Below are 14,010 nucleotides of genomic sequence, written 5' to 3'. Positions count from 1 at the left end.
TCAGCATGTTAACCTTTTTGACAAGTTCAGGCCAGTTATTTGATAGAATGCACTCAATTTTGGCTTTTCTGATGTTTCCTCCTGATTAGGTTGGCAGGACTAACCCAGAGCTGATGTGTCCTTTTCAGTGTATTCTATCAAGAGGCACCAGTGTGGCTGTCTCCCATTACTGGTGATGTTAGCTTGGAGCTCTCAGTTAAGGTGGTGTCTTCCAGGTGTCTCCACTGCAAAGTTATTGTTTCACCTTTGCAATTAATAAGCATCTCGTGGGGAGAACTTCTGAGATTGTGTAGATTTCTGATTAGTCCTCAGTCTATCAGTCATTAGTTTTAGCATCTTTTGATGATTCTTGCCTGAATAGATTTATTATTATCATAGTGGCCAGATGGAGATTTTTCTAATTTCACTGTTTCTTTTTCTTTTATTAGCTGGTTTCCTACTATAAAGAAGAAATTTTCTTCCTCTGTGCATCTTTTTTTTTTTTTTTTTTTTTTTTTTTTTTGAGATGGAGGAGTCACTCTCACCCAGGCTGGAGAGCAGTGGTGCAATCTTGATCTTTGCCCACTGCAACTTCTGTCTCCCAGGTTGAAGCAGTTTTCCTGCCTCAGCCTCCTGAGTATCTGGGATTATGGGCATGTACCATCATGCCAGCTAATTTTTGTACTTTTAGTAGAGATGGGGTTTCACCATGTTGGCCAGGCTGGTCTCCAGCTCTTGACCTCAAGTGATCTGCCTGCCTTGGCCTCCCAAAGTTCTGGGAATACAGGCATAAGCCACCATGCCCGGCCCTTCCTTTCTTTATATCAGTGTGGATTCATGGATTTTAACTTTATTCAATAGGTTGCAGTCTTTTGTGATCATTAGTTATTTTGACATTTACGTTGCCCCAAATCTGTCCACTAGGGCCTGGCTCCTGTGTCTGTAACATTTCTCCATCGTCATTTGAGCACTTGCTGCCTTGTTGTCACAGCAAGGTATCCCAGCCTTATCTTCTACCTTTCTCACCTCAGCGGTGGAATCAACATAGGAGCCCTGGTTCCCTTTCATGGAAAATGGTGTTTAGAAACCAAGATCTGGCCACTAGGTGTGCCCATTGTTCCTGGGGTAGCATTGCCTCTAGGCTCTCTGAGCAGACATAACTGGGATGTGTGTGTCTGTGTGTGTGTGTGTGTGTGTGTGGTGTATCACACAGACACCCACATTTATATACATACATAATCACATCCACATGTACATTCACACATCATTCAGATCATTTTCAAATTGACCTATTAAAATCACCATAGGTTCACACTAATGATGCTAGGACATTCTGGAAATTCATGTCTATCTGAATGATGCTGAACAGTCATTCTACTCTCACTGTCAATGCCGCCACCAACTGCATTTATTAAACCATGTTCAGGCCCAGTTTCAGACCCTTTCCCTTGCTGTTACTTCTGACATCAACTCAGTAGCCCAAGTACAGATGAGCAACCCAAGACCCTGAAAAGCTAATCAGCTTGTACAGATTATACAGCTGATAAAGCGGCAAGCTTATAACAAGCACCTGTTTGTCCGTCGGCTTTTGATCAAAAGGCCTAGGGAGAAACCTCTGTCTCAGGACAGAAACAAGAGCAGAAGACCGGGAAAGCATTTGTCCCTGCTGACAGCAGTGTCTGGCCCTCACAGTGCAGGCCAGCCAAAACATGTGGACCATGTATATGGTCTGCATCTCTCAGATGGATTCCTGTTAGGAGGTGTGTGTAGATGCATGTGGTGGTGTGTGAGTTGCATGTGGGAGAGAGAGTTTCTGTGGGGGTTGCAGGACTGCTGTCCTGTCCTTGTGAAGACCTTGATCAGGTTGAGGGTGTGATTATAGAACTGGGCCTCTCTGCAGAGGGAGCATTTCTTCTTTTGCAGGGTGGTTTCCTGGGAGAGCTGCTTCGGTGTGGAGGCCTTAACTTAAACATGTTTGTGTCTCTAGCTCCCAGCAAACAGGCAGAATGTGCACCAGATAAATGTTGGTTTCAGGCAGGCATTGACAAACATTTCTGAGCTTCTTCTGTGCCAGGCACTGCTCTAATCAGACAAAGATCCTAGCTAGGGGTGAGAAAGAGGAAGAGATACACAGTCTACATATATATACATATATATATATATATATATATATATATATATATATAGTGTGGGCAGGGGCAGGGAGTCCCAGGGCAGGGCATAGCATGGGTGTGGTGGTCAAGGAGTGTCTCTTCCAGGAAATGTTTCTAGAACCAAGTCACATGACGGACAGGAAAGAGCAAATAGGGAGGTGAGAAGGAGAGCAGGGGCTGTTGATCAAAGGACACAGGGACTGATTCAGTCTTCTTCAGGGGGCTGTGGCCTCCCCTCAGAGAACCAGGCCTGTTTTCCTTCTGGGCAGTGTCACATGGGTGGACACTCCCCCTTGGAGCTAAAGCATTTCCTCCAACAACAAAAAAGTGTTATCAGCTGGCCCAGAGACCGACTGCAGGCCACGGCACTCTGACTAGATAAGAGGACATCCTGGCAGTCGTTCAATATTCTGATGGGCAGCAACAAGGAGCTGTTGGAATTTCCGTTGCTGATAACCTTTAAGAGCAGCAGTGGCAGAAACGGGTTGTTTGGGGTGGGAGGGGAGAGGAGACTTGGGAGCACTCTGGAGTATCTGAAAGTCTGATGGGGAGAGAAGGATTAGCGGATTAATGTGTAGAGGGTGATTTTGAGGATGGATCCAAGTGGCATGAGTGAAATGAAGAGCGGGGGAGCTTCATTCAGGCTGTTTTTCCTTTCTTCTTATTCATTCATTCATTTAGTAAATACTGAGTGCCTTCCAGCTCACTGGCACTTGGCTGAGCACTGCAGGTAAAACAGAATAAGATGAGAGCTATGTCCTCAAGATGTTAATAACTTGTTTGTTTCCTTATTTTTTTATTTATTTATTTTGAGACAGAGTCTCACTCTGGTGCCCAGGCTGGAGTCCAGTTGTGTCATCACAACTCACTGCAGCCTTGACCTTCCAGGCTCAAGCGATCCTCCTGCCTCAGCCTCCTGAGTTGCTGGAATATGAGCGTGCACCACCACGCCTGGCTAATTTTTATATTTTTTGTAGAGACAGTGTTTTGCTGTGCCGCTCAAGCTGATCTGGAACTACTGGGCTCAAGCAATTCCCCAGCCTCAGCCTCCTAAAGTGTTGGGATTTCAGGTATGAGCCACCATAACTGGCCGACGATAATAATTTAATGGGAGAAACAGATCAATTAATGAATCAGTGGTATGTTTAGGTGCAGTTCTGGTTCTTTGGGTCCTGAAGCTTATACAATTTGGGAGTTTTCTTTAAGGAAAAATAATGCAAAGTTATGACTTTAAAATAAAATGCAAGTCCTAGATAAGTGGGGTGCAGCCCAGGGGCTGCAGCGTCAGCTTCCTGGACGTGCTCTGGTTCTTTGCCCAGTTTGCGAGCTGCAGTGTCAGTGAGAGTGCCTTCTCTTACCTGCTGCCTGCTGGGTGAGCTGGCCACAAGGGGAGTTGGCGGTGGGAATCCTGGTGCTCCATGGTACAGTGAATTTAGTTGCCTTCTGGATCCTCTGAGTCCTTGTGCCTGGGCTCAGGGAATAGAGCTAAAGAACTTTGTTCTTCTTGGTTCTGCTGGGATTTTCGAAGGCACTTTCCTTGAAGTTCTGCAGGCTGACCTGTGATCCCACATCAGGGACTGCATTCTCAGGAATCAGCTGAGCTCAGGAGTCCTGGGGCTGGGGGAGTGTTTGTGAGCACTGTCTCAGGGCTGGCTGTGGCTCTTAGGCCTTTCTAACAACCCCACACACATAGATTTCACCCCACAGCCTCCCTGGCAGCCAGCTGCTGTCATTTCCCTTTTTTACGGATGATGAAACCCAGGCACAGACTGGTTAAGTAACTTACAATCACACAGCTAATAAGTTGGGGGGCTGCGCTCTGAAGGCTTACAGCGTCTCCAGAGCCCAGTCCACTTGCTGCCTCCCCATCATCCTCACTGCCTAATGCTTTTCAGCAATATGCTGGAAATACCTGCAATGTCAAGATTAGGAGATGAGCTAAATCCAGTACAGCCGCAGAATGGAATAATATGCATTTGAGCCACACAAGGAGTTTTTAACCAGCATGGTGGAATGCTCTGATTTTTGGTGTGAAGGTAGGATGTCTAATTACATATGCACAGAGAAAGGAATACCAAGTGCTAACAGTGCTTGAATTCACTCAGCCTTTTGCATCCTTTCCTGGGCAGCTATAACACTCACTCACTCACACATGCATTCAATAGGTTTTATTTATTTATTCATTTATTTATTTATTGAGACAGAGTCTCGCTCTGTTGCCCAGGCTGGAGAGCAATGGTGCGATCTCAGCTCACTGCAACCTCTGCCTTCCGGGTTCAAGTGATTCTGCTGACTCAGCCTCCCAAGTAGTTAGGATTACAGGCTCCCACCACCATGCCCAGCTAATGTTTATATTTGTAGTAGAGATGGGGTTTTGCCATGTTGGCCAGGCTGGTCTCAAACTGCTGACCTCAGGTGATCCCCCCACCTCGGCCTCCCAAAGTGATGGGATTGCAGACATGAGCCACCATGCCCGGCCATTCAGTAGGTTTTAATTCAATGCCTTTGACATGCTGAGTACGGGGGATACAGCAGCAAAAAACAAAAACATGGTTTCTGCTGTCATGGAACTTAGTCTGGCCTGCTGTTTGCTCCTTCTGCCTATACTTTCTCCCTCCAGCTTTCACTAGAGAGATCTTTCCGAAGCCCTCCATGGTTCCCCAGTGCTCTCAAATGCAGTCCCTCCCTGCCCCTATTGTCTCATGTGTAAAATGGACCAGAAGACGCACAGACCTTCCAGACCTCGGAGTGTAGCTCTTCTCAGTTGATGGCTAGAGGCTTTGCAGTCACAACTCTCATCATTACCATCTTCTAGAAAGGTCAGGCACCGGACAGCTGAAACCATGGCAGCCGGCAACAGGAAGTGCCCTCCCTGGGTGCTCAAAGATCCAAGACAGCCGGGCCCTGTGTTTGTAGGAACAAGATTCCAGATGCCTCTGCCGCTTGCCAGCCTCGTGACCTCCATTCATGCAGGGCCTTGTTTTCTTGATTCAGTGGGGCCAATCCCGGCTCCCAGGGGAGATGGATGCTGCGGGGATGTGCAAGCTGTAGAGGGTTCCAGAGAATGGGCCTGGCATTCTGCAAGCCTGGCATCCCTCCCGGATGCTTTTCTCCAGCCCTTGGAGCTTGGGCAGTGTGGTGTTAGGATGATTATTGGATTTCCTCCACAGTTCCTGGCTCATTCTTTTGTAGCCCTTGTTACAGCCTTTTGTAATAATATTGGGTGTGGCAGGCCTCAGGACACAGGATCTCTCCAACTTTCTCCTGCCTTCCTTCCCCTGCCCTAACACAGGACTCTAATCTTTCCCCGCCTTTCTGACTGTGGGTCTTCAGATCCTCCCCAGAGAGAGTCCTGCCCTGTACCCCGGGAGAAGGAATGCTGATGTCAGGAAGCTTCTATAAAACCCCAGAAGACTGAGTTGGAAGAGCTTCTAGATAGCTGAGCCCTGGAGGTTCCTGGAGGGTAGCACACCCCCTTCCCCCATACCTCCCCCCATGCATCTCTCTATCTGTATCCTTTGCACCAGTAAATGTGTTTTCCTGAGTTCTGTGAGCCATTCCAGCAAATTAATGGAGCCCAGAAAGGGGGTCATGGGAACCCAATTTGAAGCAAGTTGGTCAGAAGTTGCAGAGACCCGGACTTGAGACTTGTGTTTGGGGTAGGAATTGGGGACAGTCTGGGGCACTGATCTCTCAACCTGTGGGAACTGACACAGTCTCCAGGTAGATGGTGTCAGAATTAAACTGGAGGACACCCAGCTGGTGTCCACTGCGTGGTGTGTGGGGAAGAATCCCCATGCTTGTGGGCACAGAAGTCTTCTGTGTTGACCGTTAGGGTGTGAGAGCAGAGGATAGGCGGGGTTTGAGAGATTTTATGAAACAGGTGGCAATAACACTTTCTGAGGCTTAGTTTCCCCATCTGTAAAAAAGGAAGTAATAATAGTATCCACTTGGGAGAGTTCTGTGAGGATTAAATGACACGAAGACTCAAAAAGCTGGGTACAGTGTCTGGACCATCGTGAAGGCTAAGTAATTGACAGGTGCATTTATCACTATGGTTCCTCGCTGGGCCTGTGATAAATGAGCCTGTGGCAGGACATGAGTGAGCTGCAAGAACAGGAGCCAGGCCTCCCACCTTGCTGGCTCGGGAGACTGTCTGGCTGAGCAGAGACATTCTTCCCAGAAAGAAGGGGCTTTCCATGGTGAACCACTGTGGCCAGGCCCAGAGGCCTTTACAATGCCAATGTCCCAAGAAGAGAGGGGCCATCAGAAGGATGGAAATTTTCTATGTGCTTCTAGAAGTCAACCTACAGATTGATCCCTTCTCAAAAGACTAATTTTTATTCTAGTCATGCCCAACTATAAGCACTTGGGCATTTACAGATAACCTTTGTTCCTGAAGGGCATCCGGGTATGTCCTTCGTCCTTTGAATGCCCACGACACTTACTATCCTGGAACAGAGTCCACATTGCAGGAAGGACAAGGCTCACCACGGTCAGGGCCCCATTGAGATCCCCAGCCTCATCTGTGCTCTCCCAGTCCCACCCCACCCCACCTTCTGCTAATCAGAGTCATCTTCACAGTGTGAACCCTGAATACAGATTGACCTGGGTTCAAATCACACATCTGCTTCTTTTGCCACCTTGGATACAGTATCTTCTCCTGATCTCAATTTCCTCATCTGCAAAATGGACATAACAGATAACAACAGCACCAAACTCCAGGATTGAATGAGTTAACACAGATGTGGAGATATTTCAGGCTTGGTTCCAGGCCACTGCAATGAAGTAAGGATTGCAGTAGAGGAAGTCATACAAATTGTTTTGGTTTCTCAGTGCACACAAAAGTTGTATTTATACTATACTGTACTGTAGTCTATGAAGTGTGCAGTAGCATTATGTCTAAAACAACAATGTACATATCTTAATTAAAAAATACTTTTTTGTATTTTATATTCACTCTCTACCAAAAATACTTTTTTGTATTTTTTAATTAAAGCCATGCTAGCTTATGCTCCTAGCACTTTGGGAGGCTGGGGCGGGCAGATCGCTTGAGGCCAGGAGTTCCAAACCAGCTTGGGCAACATAGCGAGATTCACTCTCTACCAAAAAAAGTGAAAACATTAGCCAGGAGTGGTGGTGCATGTGCATCTGTAGTCCTAGTCACTTGGGAAACTGAGGCCAGAAGTTCAAGGCTGCAGGGAGCTATGATCAGAGCTTGACAGAGCAAGACCCTGTTTCTAAAAAAAATTTAAAACTACTTTCTTGCTAAAAAATGCTAATGGAATGAGCACATACTGTTGGAAAAATGGTGCCAGTAGATTTGTTCAACACAGGGCTGCCACAAACCTTCAATTAGTAAAGACAACAACAACAACAAAATAATGCAACATCTGTGAAGCATGATTAAATGAAGCATGCCTATGTATATGAAAGTGCTTAGAACCCTGCTAGACACAGCAATCTCTAATAGCCAGTATTCTATAGAGAATATGAAGCCAAAGATGTGGCTATGGATATAGATATAGATATAATGTAGCTGTAGCCTGAGCTCATCACCCCAAATGAAGTACCTGCCATGTCTGCAGGACTTGGTCTGTGAGGTTTGCATGTGTTCTTCTCTACCTGGAATGCCCTTCTCTTGCTTTCCTGGGGAGCCCTCAGCTTTAGCGTTGTCTCTTCTGGGACTCCTCCTCCCGCTTTCCACTCCATCCTCAGCTGCAGGGCTTCTCCCTCGTCAGCCCTTAAACCCCTGCCTGTGTCTGCCTTCCCTTCACTGACCACACTGTCTTGTGAGGAAGGGCCCATGTACCTTTCCTTTTCCCCTGCTGCACTGGGAGCCCCTTGAGCAGTGATAGCCTATGCTTTATTCTTCACTGGACTCACAGAGCACCCTCTGGGCCAGGCATGCCTTTCCCTCACCAGCACTGAGACTGGTGCTCTGAAGGCTGGTGCAGTGTGTCCATTTGTGTCAGCCACACAGAGCCAGCCCAGCTGCTGGTTTGATAGACATGACGTCCAGCTAGCTGGCCTTGCTACTGGCCTGGACACACGCCTGGGCCCCCTTGGGGATTACTTCTCTCTTCTTTAGCTCCTCCGACTTGCCTCCAGCCTTTGGAGAACTGGAAATGGGCGGACCCCATGTCTGTGCGCTCCTGGTCATTTCACTTTGCGATCCACGCCTTATCTGCGTTCCATGCAGGCCAGAATACAGAATACCTGCTGTTTGCAGTTCTGTCTGCCTCCAATTAACTTAGGCAAACACACCCTGCCAAAATCCCACAGCCCTTTCTGATATGGATGGCATGGGGTGAAGGAGCAAGGAGACGCGAGTGAACCCAAAGCCAGTGTGTCTGAAATCCATTTGGCAAGCATTTGTGCCATGACCTATAATATATAAATATCCATATATAGATTATAATATATAAATGTCCATATATATTATAATATATAAATGTCCACATATATTATAATATATAATATATATGTTATATTATATAATATATAATATAACATATATATTATATATAATATATATGTTATATTATATAATATATAATATAACATATATATTATATATAATATATATGTGTTATATATTATATATTATATATAATATATATATTTATATGTCCAGTGCCTGTGTGGGGAAGTCACTTCACCATTTTTCTCAATGGCAATGAAGAAATGGCATTCATGTAAACACTTTCTCACAGTCTCTAAAAATATCCTTTGTGCTGGAGGATTGGCTGTCAGAAAAAGAGAAAGAAGGGAAGGCCTTTGGGTCTGGGGAGATGATTTGCTTATTCTGTTGGTTGAATAGAATGGAATTGGCTTTCTGCACTTTGCAGCCTCAACAGATGGTCAGTCATCTAACTGGAACCTCCTTGGGGGCGGGGCCTGTCTTTTTCCCCATTGAATCCCCAGTACTTTGGTGGAGGAGAAGTCACTCAGGGAGTGTTCTGGAATTGCCCAGAACAATTATGCTATATGGTTGTATTGTGTTAATATTTCATCAAGAGGAAGTGCCATACTTAAGTACTCATCTCTCCCTGTTGCTGCATATTTGCATATTAGTGTATGTCATCATCATCATTATCACAAACACTGCCGTGTTGCCTTTAGCATTTTCTGTCATTTGAACTATGTCCTTGTGATAAGTTTCCAGGAGAGAGATACTGAAAATGCTTTGAAGGTTCTTGCCACCTATTACCCATTGTGACTTTGCTGTGAAATTAGGAGTGGAAGGGAGATGGGGGAACAAGAGCTGGAAGGGGATCCCTGTTGAGGCTGGGACAGGGACCAGTACAAAGGCCAGGATACAACCACAGTGGGATTGTTCGACAGGCAAGTGGATCTGCCTCCAATGGGGCACAGGGTCAGGGAGGAATGAGGAGCTGGGAGGGATGGACACACGGATGAAAAGACAGGAAGTTCAGACAGAGGAACTCGGTCCTGATGGGAGAGAAAGCCCATTCTCATGCCTCTCATTTCTTTGGGGCTAATGTGCGGTGAGTTGGTGGGGAGTGGGGTGAGCTCTCACACCCGTATGTAGGCTGCTCTAGAGCCCATGCCTGCACTAGAGCCCATGACTCACCTCAAGTCCATTTGAAAAATTAGGGTGTTGGTAATTCACACGGGAAAAATAGCACAGACAAGGATCATGAGATCCTGGGCGTCTGCAACACCTGCACACCATTCTCTCTGGTCCTCAGGGTGCCACAGACTTAAGGAACTTTTCACAACTCTGAGGTTTGGAATTCTATGGGTCTCCACGGAATTCAGAGTGCCATTGGACTGCAGGGGTGCTGGGGGACTAGAAGGCCCACATTCCATGGAAATCTAGAGATTCCCGGAATTCCAGCATCCAGTGGAAATTCAGAGAACCATGGCCCCTGAGTAATTCCTCTGAGGGAAACATAAAGAAAGACAAATCCATTTACACCTACTCCTTCAGCTCCAGCCCGCACTTAATTAGTACCTTAGTGGTTTGAATGAATGAATATGGGAAAGAGTGAGAGAAGGGGTGAAGCAGAAGTTAGCCCTCAAAAGCTATGCTTCTCGTCCCCAAACAATCACCCCCTCCACGCTAGGGAGGGGCATGTGGCTGTCCTAGCACCTGTAGACTCTTCTGGCATTTTGTAGATGAGGGCTAAGGATGCTATAGATTCTGCACAAGGGCAGGAAGAACACTCCTGGCAAATTGCTAAACGTGTCCTCTTCAGAACACCACTGGACATTCGGTACTGAAGAACAGCAGTGTATGGCATCACACGAGCCGCCCCAAAGTTTTTGCTCTCGAGGATGATCCTTTCACGCTATTACTATTGATTGGTCCCAAGTAGCTTTTGATGTCATGGCTTTTATCTGTTAATATGTATCATATTCTATATTAAAATCGAGGAATTATTTCAATATTTATTTAGTACTTCATTTGAAAAATCACAATAATGAATCTATCAATAATGAATCTATCATATATCTATCATATAAATGTCTTTTTTTTTTTTTTTTTGAGACAAGAGTCTTGCTCTGTTACCCAGGCTGTAGTGCAGTGGCACAATCTCAGCTCACTGCAACCTCTGCCTCCCCGGTACAAGCGATTCTCCTGCTGTAGCTGGGATTACAGGTGCATGCCACCGCACCTGGCTAATTTTTGTATTTTTGGTAGACACAAGGTTTCACTATGTTGGCCAGGCTCGTCTCGAACTCCTGACCGCAGGTGAGCCACCCGCCTCAGCCTCCCAGAGTTCGGGGATTACAGGTGTGAGCCACTGTGCCCATCCCATAAATGACATTTTCATGAAAAAAATAACTACTTACCCAAACAAACATCAACGACAAAAAAATAAGAAGAGTGGTATTATTTTACAGATCCCTTTACTATCTGGCTTAAAGGAAAACAGCTGGGTTTTCATCTCTGCCTCTGTATTCAGTCTTTCGTGAAATCAGATGTCATTTGTCTCTGGGGAGCTCTACTGTATGTGCAGGAGAGAACGAAAGTGAAAGAGTAAATGAAGCCTTCATCTCATTATGAAAATGGCTTTGATATCATGGATTCCTCAGAAGGATCTCAGTGACTCACAGAGATCCATGAAACGTCGTTTTAAGAACTGCAGTACAGTGGTTAAGAACATGGCTTTTTTTTTTTTTCCTGTTTTTAAGTTTCGGGATACAAGTGCAGAACATGTAGGTTTGTTACATAGGTATACATGTGCCATGGTGGTTTGCTGCACCTGTCAACCCGTCATCTAGGTTTTAAGCATGCATTGGCTATCTGTCCTAATGCTTTCCCTCCCCTCGCTCCCTGACTGGCCCTGGTGTGTGTTGTTCCCCTCCCTGTGTCTATGTGTTTTCTTTTCTTTTTTTTTTTTTGAGACGGAGTCTCGCTCTGTCACCCAGGCTGGAGTGCAGTGGCGCAATCTCGGCTCACTGCAAGCTCCGCCTCCCGGGTTCACGCCATTCTCCTGCCTCAGCCTCTCAGAGTAGCTGGGACTACAGGCGCCCGCCACCACGCCCGGCTGATTTTTTTATATTTTTAGTAGAGACAGTGTTTCACTGTGGTCTCGATCTCCTGACCTCATGATCCGCCCGCCTCCGCCTCCCAAAGTGCTGGGATTACAAGCGTGAGCCACCGCGCCCGGCCTATCTATGTGTTTTCATTGGAGAAGAACATGGCTTTTCAAGCAGGCTGCCTGAGGTCAGGGAGGTGGTAGGAAGGAACTGCATCCTGGTTCCACTTGTAGCCCATTGGGTTACCATAGACAAGAGATTTCACTTCTCTGCATCCCACATCCTCTATAAAGTGGGATAATAGTAGCTACTCATAGGATTATTGTAAGAGTTACATTAGCTAATATTTTAAAGCTCTTAGAACAGCCAGGTACATATTAAATGCTATACAGGTTATGTATCTATAGCTACACACACATATCACATACATACTATATATGTACATATGTATATATGTACACATACATTATATATATATACTATATGTGTGAGTATGTGTGTGTACTATATATTCATGTATATTTGTGCTATATATATATTACATATACTAAAACCAATTGAAAAATCACAAATGTTACTATAGCAAAAGTCACCCATTTCACATTATTTCTAAAAATATGAATGTGTAAGAGCCATTTCTTAAGGCAGCTTTTCTATCCCCTACTAAGAGCAGGGACAGCCACTGCTGTGTTTGGGGTGCTGCAGATCATAATCATAAATGTAGGAGTCCAGATACAGGTCAGCTGTTAGGGCTCCAGGAGTCTGCGGACCCCTGCCCTCACCTCTTTGTGTCCTCGGAGCTCCGGATTAAGGGCTTTCTGACAACTCCTGACCACATTCCTCATCTTCTTCCCTCCCTTTGCTGATGAAGCAACTGTCTTCATTTAGCTGCCTGATGGAGAACATCTGCCTCCAGGCACCACAGAAATCAAAGAAGGAACCCACGACGCTGGCCCCAGGAAGTCCCCAGAAACCCCAGGCTGCTCCTCCTGTCACACGGGATGCTTTTCCCGAAATGCTTTTTGTCTGGAAGCTCTCCATGTGAGCTTTACAAAGGCACGTGCATTTGCTTAGCCTTTGAAAACGCTCATAGGTTCAAGAACAACAACAACAAAAGCCTCGGTGTCAGTGATCTGAGCACAGCATTGGAGTATGCTAAGAAGGCATCAGGGACTGGGCGCGGTGGCACATGTCTGTAATCCCAGCACTTTGGGAGGCCGAGGCGGGTGGATCACCTGAGGTCAGGAGTTCACCACCAGCCTGACTAACCCCATCTCTACTAAATACAAAAAAGATTAATTCAGCGTGGTGGCACATGCCTGTAATCCAAGCTACTTGGAAGGCTGAGACAGGAGAATTGCTTGTACCTGGGAGACAGAGGTTGCAGTGAGCTGAGATGGCACCATTGCACTTTAGCCTGGGCAATAAGAGCAAAACTCCGTCTCAAAAAAATAAAAATAAAAATAAAGAAAAAAAAAGAAGAAGGCGTCAGGACACCGGCTCCTTGTCCTCTGAGTGCCTGCTGTGCGGCGAGGTCCTCAGTGTGACGCTCACCTGGAAGGCATTCTGAATAGTACGAGACCCACCATGTCACCCCCCTGCTCTAGTTTATTCATTAATTCAATTATCAAACATCAGTGGAATGCCTACAAGGGCTGGGCAGGGTTCAGAACGCTGGGGACACTTCCATAAACTCACAATCAAACGTTCCTTGCGAAACCTACAGTTCAGTCGGGGAGACTTCTGATAAAAAAGTTCACAAATAAGAAATTTCATGATGTGTAGGAGGACAGGTGCTAGAAAAGAGTGGGCGGGGGTGGGGGCTGGGGAGTGCTGGCAGCAGAGGGGCCCAGGGTCAGCAACACTGAGAAGAGAAAGATGAGCAGAGACTTGAGGAAGGCAAGAACCTTGTCCACGTGGGTGTCTGGGGGACGGCCCTCAAATGGGGGGTACAGAGCTATGCCTGGTGAGTCAGGGAACTGAAAGTCTGGGAGCCTGGGCAGTGCATGAGGGGCTAGTGGGTGAGTGAGATGAGAAGGGGGTGGCCAGACCAGAGGGGTTCTTGTTGACCTTTGGTGACATGGCATGCCTCCAAGGTGAAACTGCCCCTTGCTGGACTGCAGTGACTTCCTGTTGCTGACTTCCTAGGCTTCTCTGGCCATCTACCCTAGAGCCTACCATGGGGCCCGGAGCCCCTCCTCTGGGTCCCCTGATATTCCATGTCAGCTCTTGCCTGGCGTCGTCACCTTCAGGTGGGAGTTCATCTGTCTGCCTGTCTGTCTCCCCTGTTAGCTGGGCATTTCAATTTTCCGTCCCACCATAAGGGACAGCCGGCAGGTCCTGAGTTTTACGACCTTGTACATTT

General features: G+C 46.5%; 1 protein-coding gene across 2 annotated transcripts in view; it reads left to right on the top strand.

Moving 5' to 3' along the window:
- ST3GAL1 (ST3 beta-galactoside alpha-2,3-sialyltransferase 1) overlaps nucleotides 1-14,010 on the top strand; it is a 116,800-nt gene that overhangs the window by 28,622 nt on the left and 74,168 nt on the right. Inside the window, exon 3 of one of the 2 annotated variants that reach the window (XM_063643559.1) lies at nucleotides 3,110-3,202. The exons of the other annotated variant lie outside the window; for it this stretch is intronic. The gene's annotated coding sequence lies outside the window, so the exon portion shown is untranslated. The remainder of the gene's footprint in view (nucleotides 1-3,109; nucleotides 3,203-14,010) is intronic. 2 annotated transcript variants of the gene reach the window in all.

Source organism: Symphalangus syndactylus, chromosome 7 (genome assembly GCF_028878055.3).
Source record: "Symphalangus syndactylus isolate Jambi chromosome 7, NHGRI_mSymSyn1-v2.1_pri, whole genome shotgun sequence".
In the NCBI taxonomy this organism is placed as follows: Eukaryota; Metazoa; Chordata; class Mammalia; order Primates; family Hylobatidae; genus Symphalangus; species Symphalangus syndactylus.
The sequence above is the reverse complement of the archived record's forward strand: the minus strand, read 5'-3'. Positions and strand labels throughout refer to the sequence as shown.